Raw genomic sequence first — 11,490 nt, forward strand, 5'->3', positions numbered from 1 at the left:
TACTCAAGGCACAGAAAGAACTGGTTAGGCATCTGCGATGCCGGGTTACTCCTTGGTTTAGCAATAGGGATGCTTCTTTTCAAGTGGTATCAGCCCTACCAACAGGTTTTATTATATTCCTTTTATTTTACCTGCATCTGTGACAACAAATGGATGCAGGACAAAGTCCTAAAAACATTGCATTCTTGTCAAATGCTTACTGTATTAGGCCAGTGGTTCTCAACTAGGGTGCCACAAAATTCAGAAAAGGTATGGAGTGGTTTCTGAATCCTGAAAAGTTTGAGAACTTCTGGAATAAAACCATTGCTGCTGTCACATAGGGCTGTCAACACAGAACTTTTTTTTTTTTTTTTTTTTTTTTTTTTACACTGACAGTAAAAATATGTAACAAAGTTTCTCTGTCAATAAAATGTTTGCAAATTGTCAGTAAAAAAATTCTTGGGTTGGCAGCCCTATGTGACAGCAGCAATGGTTGTGTAATTAAAGATGTACAATATTATATATTATTCACCATTGTTTAATATATGGCCTATATAAGACATGATTAATTTGCAAGCTTTTCATATTTTACTGACTTACTGTGAATTTTCATTCTTCTGAAGTTATAGGGATCCACGATGCTTCTTCCTGAAAAATTAACACGGGATCTTTACAATGAATCAAAGCATAAGGCAGGTGAACAAAATTCTGAACTCTATCTAGTGATCTTGGCTACTCATCTTTTGTATCTTGTCTGAGACTGAAGAGGGGAGACCCCACATCAGATAGAAGAATTTCAGAACCACTGAACCAGAAAGGATGGTAAATAACATTGGTAGCACATTTGTATTTATTGTTCAGAATTAATAGGCAAGGAGCCAGCCAACAAACCCATTGTCTGCTACAAATGCTGGGAAACCAAGGAAGGGAGGAAGCCCAGCAACAAAATATCCTTAATTATATATTGTTGCTAATTCAAAAGAAATAGAGATATCTAAAATGATTAGTTAAGGGGAAAAATGATACATCTCAGCACACAAAGGGAACCAAGCAAAATAAGTCAGATTATCAGATTTCAGTGACCCATCTAGCATGAAGCATGAAATACAGCTCGCTCCAGAGATTTTGTGCATAGGAAAAATGGTGATATCCTTAATATCGAGGAAATGCCCACAAGGAACAACATAAGCTAACTGTTTAAATATTTCTATTAGCCTACAAGATTCTCCCTAGTGCCATATTGGTCACCCCCGCCCCCGAGGTGTGATGTTGAGGATGAGAAGCTAGGATCCATGGCTAACAAGGAGACAGGACCTTTGTCTTTCGTCTTGTGCTTTATCCCTTGAATAGCGATTATGAAAGATTTCAGTGGTACCTCTGCCCCTCAGTCCTTTCTACAACAAATTGTAGTAGGGAAGGATTAGTTTCATATAAATCAGAAAAATGTAACCCAAGGAAAATTTCTGACAAACAAATTGCATTTTATACATGATCAGTCAGCTACCTTTTCCATAGAATAGAAAACAACATTTGATACATGTTTACTGTAATACCAGCTATCATTCAGCTACTAATATTTGGCTTTCCTTCATTCAAAGAACGTGTCTGATATTTCATTCTATACAATACATGCAAAAAACGCACTTTTTTCCAGTTTTTGCAGCCTATCACATGTTTTTTCAGTGGGTTCTTTGTTTCTATTTGAGATCACCAAAAATACTTGGTGAGATCAACAAAATGGCAGGAACCCCTCAAGTTCTACAGAAACTTAGAAGTCTGGGAATAACCAAGTACCTCATGCAGAAGCTGTCATAAAGTTAGGTGCGTCCTTCTCTTTCTTGTTATTTTTTTTTTACTTAATCTAAAGGGCAAGATGGTAGTTTTTATGAAAGTAGATACCTTAGTGGAGTATCAGGGGGTTGAGCAGGGTGAAATAGAACTGTTGTTAGGCACCGAAGCCCATTTACAGAGCTAAGTTGAATGGAATCTAGCTCCAAATCTTGTCTTTCATGTTTCCACAGCAAAGACTATTACTGTACTACGAATGACAACAGAACAATTGCTTTGCTGTATGCAAAGGTTATGGAAGACTGACTTTGGTAATTATATACAATGTGTTGAAAAATTAGGTGCCCGACAATTATGAAATAGAAAAATGTATGCCTTATTCCATGAAAGCTAACTCCAGGGAGTGTGTGTGTGTTCAGCTGGGTGATATAAACGTTTGTTGTTTCCTCTCCATAGATTTGGAAAATTGTATCTGTAAGTTATGAGCTCTTTGTTTTATTGGCCTTTGCAAAATATTTATGATTTTAGCATGGTAGCTAGAACATCCACCCTTGCCATGAATTTCCAGGATGAATGCACACATGGCATTAGCTCATCTTAAAAAAAAACTTATTTCTGCTCCTGCTTAGACAGAGGGGTGCCATTTTCCATCACTGAATGCTATTTACACTTCAACTGACTACTAATGAGCTCCTGCCACTTTGATTTTAATGCATAGAAGAGTCAAGTAATGCGTACGTGCTGCTATTTCATGATGCCAACTCATATATCTTTACATTTCTCCACAAAGTCAACTATTCAAAAAGTAACAGTGGCTATGTGACGTATTCAGCAAAGAGCAGCCTTCTGTGGCACAATAAAACAATTTGTGATGACTCACCATCTGACAAAGCAGCGGCAACTGTTTCCAGATCATCATGAAAATGTGATTTGACTGCCCCTTTTTACTGAGTGTACATATGACCCAAGAACTACACACTCTCAAGTTTATGTTAGATAAATTGATAGAAGTGTGATTGGAAAGAAGCCAGGAGGGGACCCAGGAAAAGGTGATGTAACACTTGCTGACATGCTTACAATCCACTCAGCAGCCCAAGACTCCCCTTGCCTCTAAGGGCACAGAAACAGCCAGTATTCAACCATGCCCTTTAAGCAGTGTGCCTGTGGAGATAGTGCATGACTCATAGAGCGCCGTGTTCTCAGCTGAGACAGCAGCATCTGAGTCAGCAGCAAGCAGTCAAACGTCTGCAGGCAGAAGTGTAAAAGGGCAAGGTAGTCTAGTGTCTGATAACTTCAAGTGAAAGAGGAGCTGGTAATGAGTCCAACTCACCAACCTGGTAGGATGGCTTGGCTGGGGATCCTAAAAGAGATGCTTCTATTGCTACAACAAAGTGCTGCACCTGCTAGTATAATTTGAAGAGCACTTTTTTTGGCGCAAGAGCATGCTGGTCTCTGCAAAAAGAAAGCTTGTATCATGGTAAAAGTCTCAGGAGTGTCTCACAAATTCTGTAAGTGATGAATAGCAGTTAAACAACAAAAATATAATGCCTAAGCAACTTGCCATTAGAGAGTTATCCTGGTGAAGGCTCCATAGGATGTGTCCAATCAGTCACAATCCAAAAGTCTCAGAAAAGGTCATGACAGCTGACTGCTGGGAGCAGTCAGCCTTTTTTTGCATTGTCCAAACATAGAAATCCCTCCCCCCACCAAAAAAAAAGATTACAGAAGGGAAAATGCAGCCAGAACAATAAAGACACTAAAATTACATTTAGATATTGATGTAAAGTTTTAGGTTCTCCTTCATTTTATTGAATACTGAAGGAGAACAGAGGAGAATACATTTTTGCAGGTATATTTCTCAGTTATAGAAACTATGCACAATTTTGTAAACTATATAGTATATTATTTGTACCATAATGGGTTTGGACATATCAGATAGCCCCAAAGGGAGTAGTCCAAGAAAAGTTCAGAGCTAAAGGGTATTAAGCTATATATATATATATATATATATATAGTTGTATATGAACATATGCTGCAAGTCTGTATAAAAAGAGAGGAAATTCATTGATAGTGCCTTTCATTGATAGTGCCATTGAACAGCATATATGTTACAATCAGTGCATCAATAAATAGAGAAAATATTTGGTAACTTTATCTAAAATTTGAAGAAGCCCAATGCATATGCTGCCACAAAGTCTTCCATGCATGACATCATCATTGCAAAACTCCACAGATTTCTTCATTAATAAACATAGAGAAAACAGTGATAGATGGCTAAGTAGAGTGAAAGATGGAATCAGAGAATGAGAGAAGGAAAGAGAGAAAGGAGAATTTGTTGGTACCTGTCTCCACTGGCCATAAGCAGCAGCAACTCTCGTAATTAATCCTAATCAATTCTCAGACTTCCCCAGTTCTGCCTCAATTCATTTCTGAATTGCGGCATCCCCAGTGAATCAAGTCTCACTCACTCCCTACCTCATCCCACCTCAACCAATTTAGTTGTTGGCTCTCTTTCTTCCAACTTATTTCTCTTGTGTCAACCTGTTCCCACTCACTGGTTTCACTGTACATCTGACCCTATCCTCATCATTTCATGATCCAAATCCATTACCCTCAACATTTCACTCCCTCTGCCCAACCCAACATTTATACTAAAAGTCTATCAGCACTTAATTTCTAACCCACCAACCCCCATCTCATCATTTAATTACTAAACATTCACACAGCCACCTCCAGCATTTAAATAATAACAACCCAACCTACCCAAACACCTCTCACCCTGGTCACTTATCTTTCCTAAGCAGGTGCCAAGATGTTTACCCCATCTTGCAGAGACTGAGGGGATGACAGAAAATACCAGACTAGTAGCCTTTTTTCTCCCATTCTCAGGGCTGAGTAGGGGAAGAGTCAAGGATAGTACTTCTCCCTTGCACCAATAACTGAATGGAGCCTATTCTGCTCGTGGTCTTCTCTTCTCCTTCCCCAGGTTAGGGTTAGAGGGTTCCACAAGTCAAAGCAGAAGTTGCAAAGCTGGCAGGGGAAGTCACTCCACAGTTTGCTACAGCACAGAAAAGCCCCTCTGCAGGGACGCATGGAGGGGTAACTAACTGTTGTGTGTAACGAAGCACCTGTTTATCTGTTACCTTTTGCACCCATTCCAATTGGATACCCTTCCCCAACAAAATGGGGTGAATGGTGATGGGCAGCCAATTGGAGATGATTCTCTGAGTAGATTCAAAGTAAGCCTCGTAAACCTGCAGCCTAGCAGACAAACTAGCAGGGCTAGCAATTCTGTCCATTAGGATTTGTATTTATCTGTTCAAGTATTTTAACCTCTGCACATATTATGTGTTATATTATGGATCCCTCATTCCTGGCCTAGCAACAGATTCAGCCTTCTGCAAGGAAAGCTAAAGCCACTGACACATTAAGGTGATGTCCTTGTGGATTCCAAAGGAGCCCCATGTAGTCCTGCTTGTCAAAAAGATGTCAGGGAGCTGAACAGAAGGAAAAATAAAAACAAAATGTGGTAGCAGAAATATGAACTTCTGGATTCAACTTCAGGGAAACCCTGAAAAAGAAAGTAAGCCAAAGCTTCAGTTCTCCACTGCATCCAGGTGCATGGTGCATTTGCATGCCCCTTTGATTCGTGGTTGAAATTTGACATGCAGGAATATTTTTAACTGAACTGCCAAAGAGGGTTGAGCCGGGGTGGGGTCGGGGGGTGGATAAAATCAATAGCAATCTGAGCAGCATCTGAATGGCACTGACAACTAGAAAATTCAGAGTATGTGCTGCAACATTACTTTACGTTACTCTGTTATATATCAAACAGAATTGGAGGAGGGGGTACAGAGAGAATCTCCTGCCATTCAGAGAGTGTTTAGACTTCTGAACACCATAGGGGGTGTAAAGTTGAAAAATGGAAATCTAGCTTTAAGCCTGAATATCCTGACTCTTGTTGGCTTTTTAGATCTTTAACTTTACTTGATCAGAGAGAGCTATTTCACAGTTTCTCAGTGCCATTACTCTACTGTGTATAACCCAAGTCTATCAGTAGTAATGCATCTTGCTTGTCCACAAAACAGGATAGCTGACAAAAGCTAAGTGAATTTTATTCCATGAGACACTGTCCAGATACTAAGTTCTGCACAGGTCTTCTATCCTCCTTCAACCATCTTCAAAAGAAAACTTGTTTGTTTCCCCCCCTGCCACCGCCCCCCAGCAAGCATCATCACTATGTCAGTCATGTAAACCACATAAAAAGCAAGAAAGGAAAATGTTTCATACCCATGTGGGCTCTCTTGTGCCTTGAAGGCACTGCTGCACTTAGGAGGTTACATAAAAAGCATAATGTCTGCCACGACCATCAGAACCATGTGGGAAGTAAAACTAGCTTGTCACCTCCAAAAAGTGATACCACCTTAGCAAAGACATATGGGTCAGGCCTTTAAGTTATTGCTGATTAACAGTAGGTTCAAAGAGATCAGTTTCAAACTTGTAACAAAACCAACCGTAACCCCATCTATATCATTTAAATCTATGGCTCTTGGCACACATTACAGTTATTGTGTGATTAATGCGTTAATCACACCATAAATAGTGACAATGCTCTATATATTCAGCAGAACTATGACACCATAAAGTGTCAAACCAGCCACAAAGTTATTCCAAAAAATATATATTATAATAATAATAGGCAACGTCTTTGTGTTTAGTTCATATACCACTAGCAATTGAACCCGTAGCACCCCATCAACTGACTGTCAGCATCAACACAGGGACAGAGGCCAGCATCAGGAACAGGGCATCCCTGGTCCCAATGCCAAAAAAAAAAATAGCTGCAAGGAGAGAGGGCTGCAAGATTCCCCAGGTCTTAAACCTGCAGCGGGAGCTCTGGGTCCAGAACAGATTCACACTTTGCCCGATGTGCAGAATTAGGCTGGGAGCAGTTCAACAGTGGCACCATTGGGAGCAAAGGAATTTTATGCTCTATCCCAAACATCATACCTCCTGACACGCCAGATGGCATGACAGGAGAAGCAATGTTTGCGATGCAGCATAAAATTCCTTTGATCCCAATTATGCAATCATTTTAATATCTGTAAGTGGCCTATGCCTCATTCATAAGAGAAGTTGCAGAAAAATTATTGCAGTAGAAACCCTAACTTTGAATTTTCTAACTTCTGTATTTAAATATTATCTATAACTTTAAGGCAAAGTCATTCTTGCACTGAATTTTCCAAGGGCTTTGTTTGTTCGCTTTCTTTCAAAGTACTTGTTTACAGAATTCTCTACAACAGATAACATATTTTTATTTCAACTCAAGACTAAAATGGACTAAATAGAAAATGTTAGCCTGTTTGATCATGCTATTGACATTTAAACATAGCATCTAATAATTTCTCAGTCAGGTAAACAACAAAACGTGAGAAAACTTCATTTTTTGTTGCCTACATCTGTTATGCCAGTCAGCTCTTGGAGCTAGCTTTGACATCCTCTCCTTCATAGTCTTCAGAAGCTGGAGACATGGTGAATAAAGAGGCTAAAGTCTACAGCAGATCAGAAATTCAGAATGCCGATGTGTTTAGTCCAAAATGTTTCATCTAAAACATCTTGGACTTGACAAACTTTCACCAAGTCCAAGGCATATTCCCACAAAACCCACCATGGATTTCCGATGGACTGCTCTGAGACAAACCAGTGGGTGGACTACCCCAGTATGGAAGAACAAATGGTTGAAGGGTCTCCATCTGAAGCAGTCAGCTATCCCAAAGCTCTCAGACTTCCTACAGTGCACAAGGGATCAGAAAGCCCCAGATGTGACCAGAGCTACATCCATCGTGATGCAAAGCAAGCGAAACTGACAAGTGTGTCAATTTTACTAGGCAGCTACAGAGTCTAGGAAGCCAATTCCATTTTGGAAATACTGCATAGCCTCAGAACTTCTTTTACACAAGGAAATTTAGGATATTTTGTTTAGATGCAATTCAAACCAGGTCCTGTTTTTTGGTTCATATGGGTTTTTTTAATGGCTGTGAGCCAGAAACTCTGCTTTTCACTCAGCCCTGCTATATTCCCCTCGTCCAGTGACTTCCTATTGACTATCTAGGACTGACATCTTCAGAAATGCTGCAACCTACCTTCCAAGCTCTCACTCTTCCAGCTGAGCAATTTCTTTCACTTCCACACGATAGTCTCCCGCACAACCAGGAAGAACCTTCATGCTCTGGATACCTTCCCTACGTCTTCTTCACATTTGAGGAATATTCCTATTCCTGATAGTTTTACACTTACATGCTAATATGGGTCACACTAGATCCACGCTACCAGAGAATCGTCCTAGGCACTATGACCTCAAAAACCACAGTTACAGTGTGATCTAAGAAAAGAAAATACAGTCCTGAAATTTAATATATAGCCATTTATTATGCCCTAGACATGAAATCCCTTTTCTAGGGAAATTCTCTAGGCCCATAAAAGGGTACCGTATATACGCTATTTTTTACTTTTCCATTGTTTGCCCTGATCTACCCAGTCCTCTTTCAGAAGGTAGGTTCTCAGACACACATGGAGGCCTCTAGGGAAGGCAATGGAAGAGATTTCACAGGGAGAGACAAGCCACTTTCCTCACAGGGCAGATCTCTAAGCCACAGTCTGGGCCAGAATGTAGTCTGTTACTTTAAAATGTAGAGTGAATTTTAAAAATCAGCACCAAGGATGCCACAAAGAATAATTAATGTGAGGTTGGACAATTAAAAAAATCCATCTTGGAAATATTTAAGCTGTTGGGACGACTCAGCAGAAACAAATCAGTGTCCAGCATAGGAGAATCTTTAGAACCATAAGTCAAAGGGTAGTAGCACAGGCAGAGAAAGAAAAAAAACAGGAAAATCATTAGCCTGCTGATCAAACCAGTCTTCAAACCCCAAGTACACCATACTGCTCCACCCCCCACATATTCACCCCACTTTGCTTTACCTGCAACCTTATTTACATAGTCTTCTCTATATTACTTGTGCAAGAGCTGGGGAAAATGGAATTGGAGATAGACCCCTGCATACCAAGAGACCAGCACAGGCCACCCCTTCACCATGAATGCTATTGATAAATAAAGTGCTCTTTGAATATATCTCTTTCATTTTTATCCCAGAATTAAGATCCTTAATAAAATGCCAGTGACCCAAAGAAGCCTTCTCCATATTGCTAAACAAATCAAGTCATGCAGCTTATTTAGTGTTTCACATCTTTCTTTTCCTCACATTTCCAGAACTAAGACAGACAGGGCTTCATTCCCCTCTCTCAACAATTTAGTGCCCTTCACTTTAACTTGGGACTATGCTGACTGAAGTTGTTACACTGTGTAGGGGATGTACCAGGCTCACAGTTCTGTTTTCTCCTTTAAAAAAAACAACAAAAAAACAAGTTTTGCTTAGATCAGACCAGCTCCTTCACATTCATCAAAATTATACAGTAAGTTTCTAGTTCATAACTAATATATTTCATTGTGATGGCAAAATCTGTACTCTTGGGACAAAAGAAACCCATAAACTGCAAACAGCCTATTCTGTCCAGAATGATTTTTCAGCTCCTGGCTCTTCAGTAGAATTAGCAGAGTACCCACTCCAGGATTAAAATCAATGGTAAGGACAGAAGGAATAAAGCAAAAACTATACTGAAGATTTTGCTACTTACCCCTGAAAAGAGTAGAATGCTCAACTTTAAAATACCTAGTTTCTCTTGGAATATAAGTTAACCTTACTATCTGATATGCAACCAAGTTTGATTTTCTTTCATTGCAAAAAAGATAATAATGCACAGCCTATAATTGTGATTATAAAATATCACTTTAAAAACTATGCGTTTATTACAATAAACCAGTCAGATATTATGCGGGCTTCCTTTCTAGTATCTGAAACTCAAGGAGGCAGCTCTTGATTTCATTTTGTTTCTTAAAATGAAACCCAGCTTCTTCTCCTCTCAAGCTGTTGTTTAAGCCAGGCGCTTGCTACAAATAAATCTGAACTGATAAGAAAGTAAGTAGCCTAAGGAAGAAGAGGTAGAAGATGTGGCAGGATGTAGGGCAATGCATTTGCACTCTACAAAATTACACAACAGTAAATCTACCCAGAAGCTGAATTCAAAAGAGCATCTATTACCTGTTCCAAAAAAGGATTTAAGCCCCTAGGGCTCAGTTCTCCAGTCTTTTACCCATGTGAATTGACTTCTCATGATTTCAATGCAGGCAGGATCAGGCCCATAGTCTGCACCTGTCAATGCATAAGCCTCATTACACAGAATAGGATCCAAATAGGCATCTCAGTTAATCACTCTCATGTATTAGTAAGTAATTCATTAATTCAATTAATTGCTCCAGGCTATGGCATAATCAGTCATGTCAGAGATTATAAAAAAATCACAAACCGAAGTGTTAAACACAGACCCATCCTTGCTGATTCATCATCTGTAGTAAGAATTCAAGGCGGAATAGGTAAACTTCCTATATTTTAAGACAACTGGTATAGAAAACTAATCATGATAACTGTGTAGATTTCCTATATCAATATTGGGTAAGGAGTCCCCCAGTATAAGACCCTAACTGCATACAGTTTAGGGCCATGAGTGTCTCGGAGAAATAAACATTTCCTAAGACCCTTTTGCTGTGAGTTGGTAGTGTCTCATCTTGATGAATGGGGGTTTATATGTATAATAGCATGTAGCTCATAGTCACCATAATCCCTGCATGCATAGAGCAAGCACAGAGATACAAAAGTACTCAAGAAATAGAGAAAATTTGCATTCCCAGATGGAGCTAAGTACATATTTCACAAACTAATCTTGCGGCACTGAGAGGCTCTACTGTCTATCTTCATCTCCAACCATGAATGAAGTCCCTAGGCTCCTTTTTAATGATCAATAGATCAAGCAGAATCAAGCTGCACTGAATTTCCAACCACCAGTTTTCACCAGTTTGGCTGCATCCCACCTAAAACAAAATCCAAGCTTTTTAGGTTATGAGAACAAAAGCCAGTGTCATGATCAGAGCTATGCAAAATGTTTTGCCTGTAAGATTTTTCTCTATTAAAAAAATGCAGATTCTGATAGATCAAATCATTTTGCAAATTGTAGTTTATTTCACCCAATTGTTTTAGTAGAAAAATACTTTTAAAATGTTCCCTAAAACCCAAATGTTTAGCAGAAACATATTCAAAATAGAAATTTTGAATTGCAAAACAATGTTTCTTTTCTAAATTAATTTCAATTATATTTAAAAATATTAGAACTATTAAAAAGCATGCAAATGAAATTACATAGTTTAGGATAAACAAAATATTTCATTCAACATGAAATTAAATATAATCAAACCAAAAAATGTAAAAATTGTTTGTTTCAGGTCCGTTCAAACAGGTCAGTGATTGCTGTTTACTGTAATCTTTCCATAACAATGTTTATAATGCTTTACACAGGCAGTGCCATTACATTTACAAATTAAATAATTACACCTTGCATTATTATGAAGTATTCTGCATTATGAAGGAAAGCCTAAGACTCCATAAGTAAAATCCAAGCCCCATTGAAATAAACAGGGCTCTCACCATTGACTGCAATACAGCCAGGACTTCACTCAAAGCCACTAACTCAATCTTCAGATATGGTGAAGGGTGGGATGTCTATGAAGGAATTATTTACAAATCAAAATGCATTCAGGGACCACTTTGATGC

General features: G+C 38.9%; 1 long non-coding RNA gene across 1 annotated transcript in view; it reads right to left on the reverse strand.

Moving 5' to 3' along the window:
• Window positions 1–10,001, reverse strand: part of LOC102374352 — a 34,763-nt gene extending 24,762 nt beyond the window's left edge. The window contains exons 1-2 of the long non-coding RNA XR_325078.2: window positions 9,927–10,001; window positions 580–627 (exon numbers count right to left, since the gene is read on the reverse strand). This is a non-coding gene — a long non-coding RNA (uncharacterized LOC102374352). The remainder of the gene's footprint in view (window positions 1–579; window positions 628–9,926) is intronic.
• Window positions 10,002–11,490: the final 1,489 nt, after the last annotated feature.

This window comes from Alligator sinensis, unplaced genomic scaffold, assembly GCF_000455745.1.
Source record: "Alligator sinensis unplaced genomic scaffold, ASM45574v1 scaffold1438_1, whole genome shotgun sequence".
Taxonomy (NCBI): Eukaryota; Metazoa; Chordata; order Crocodylia; family Alligatoridae; genus Alligator; species Alligator sinensis.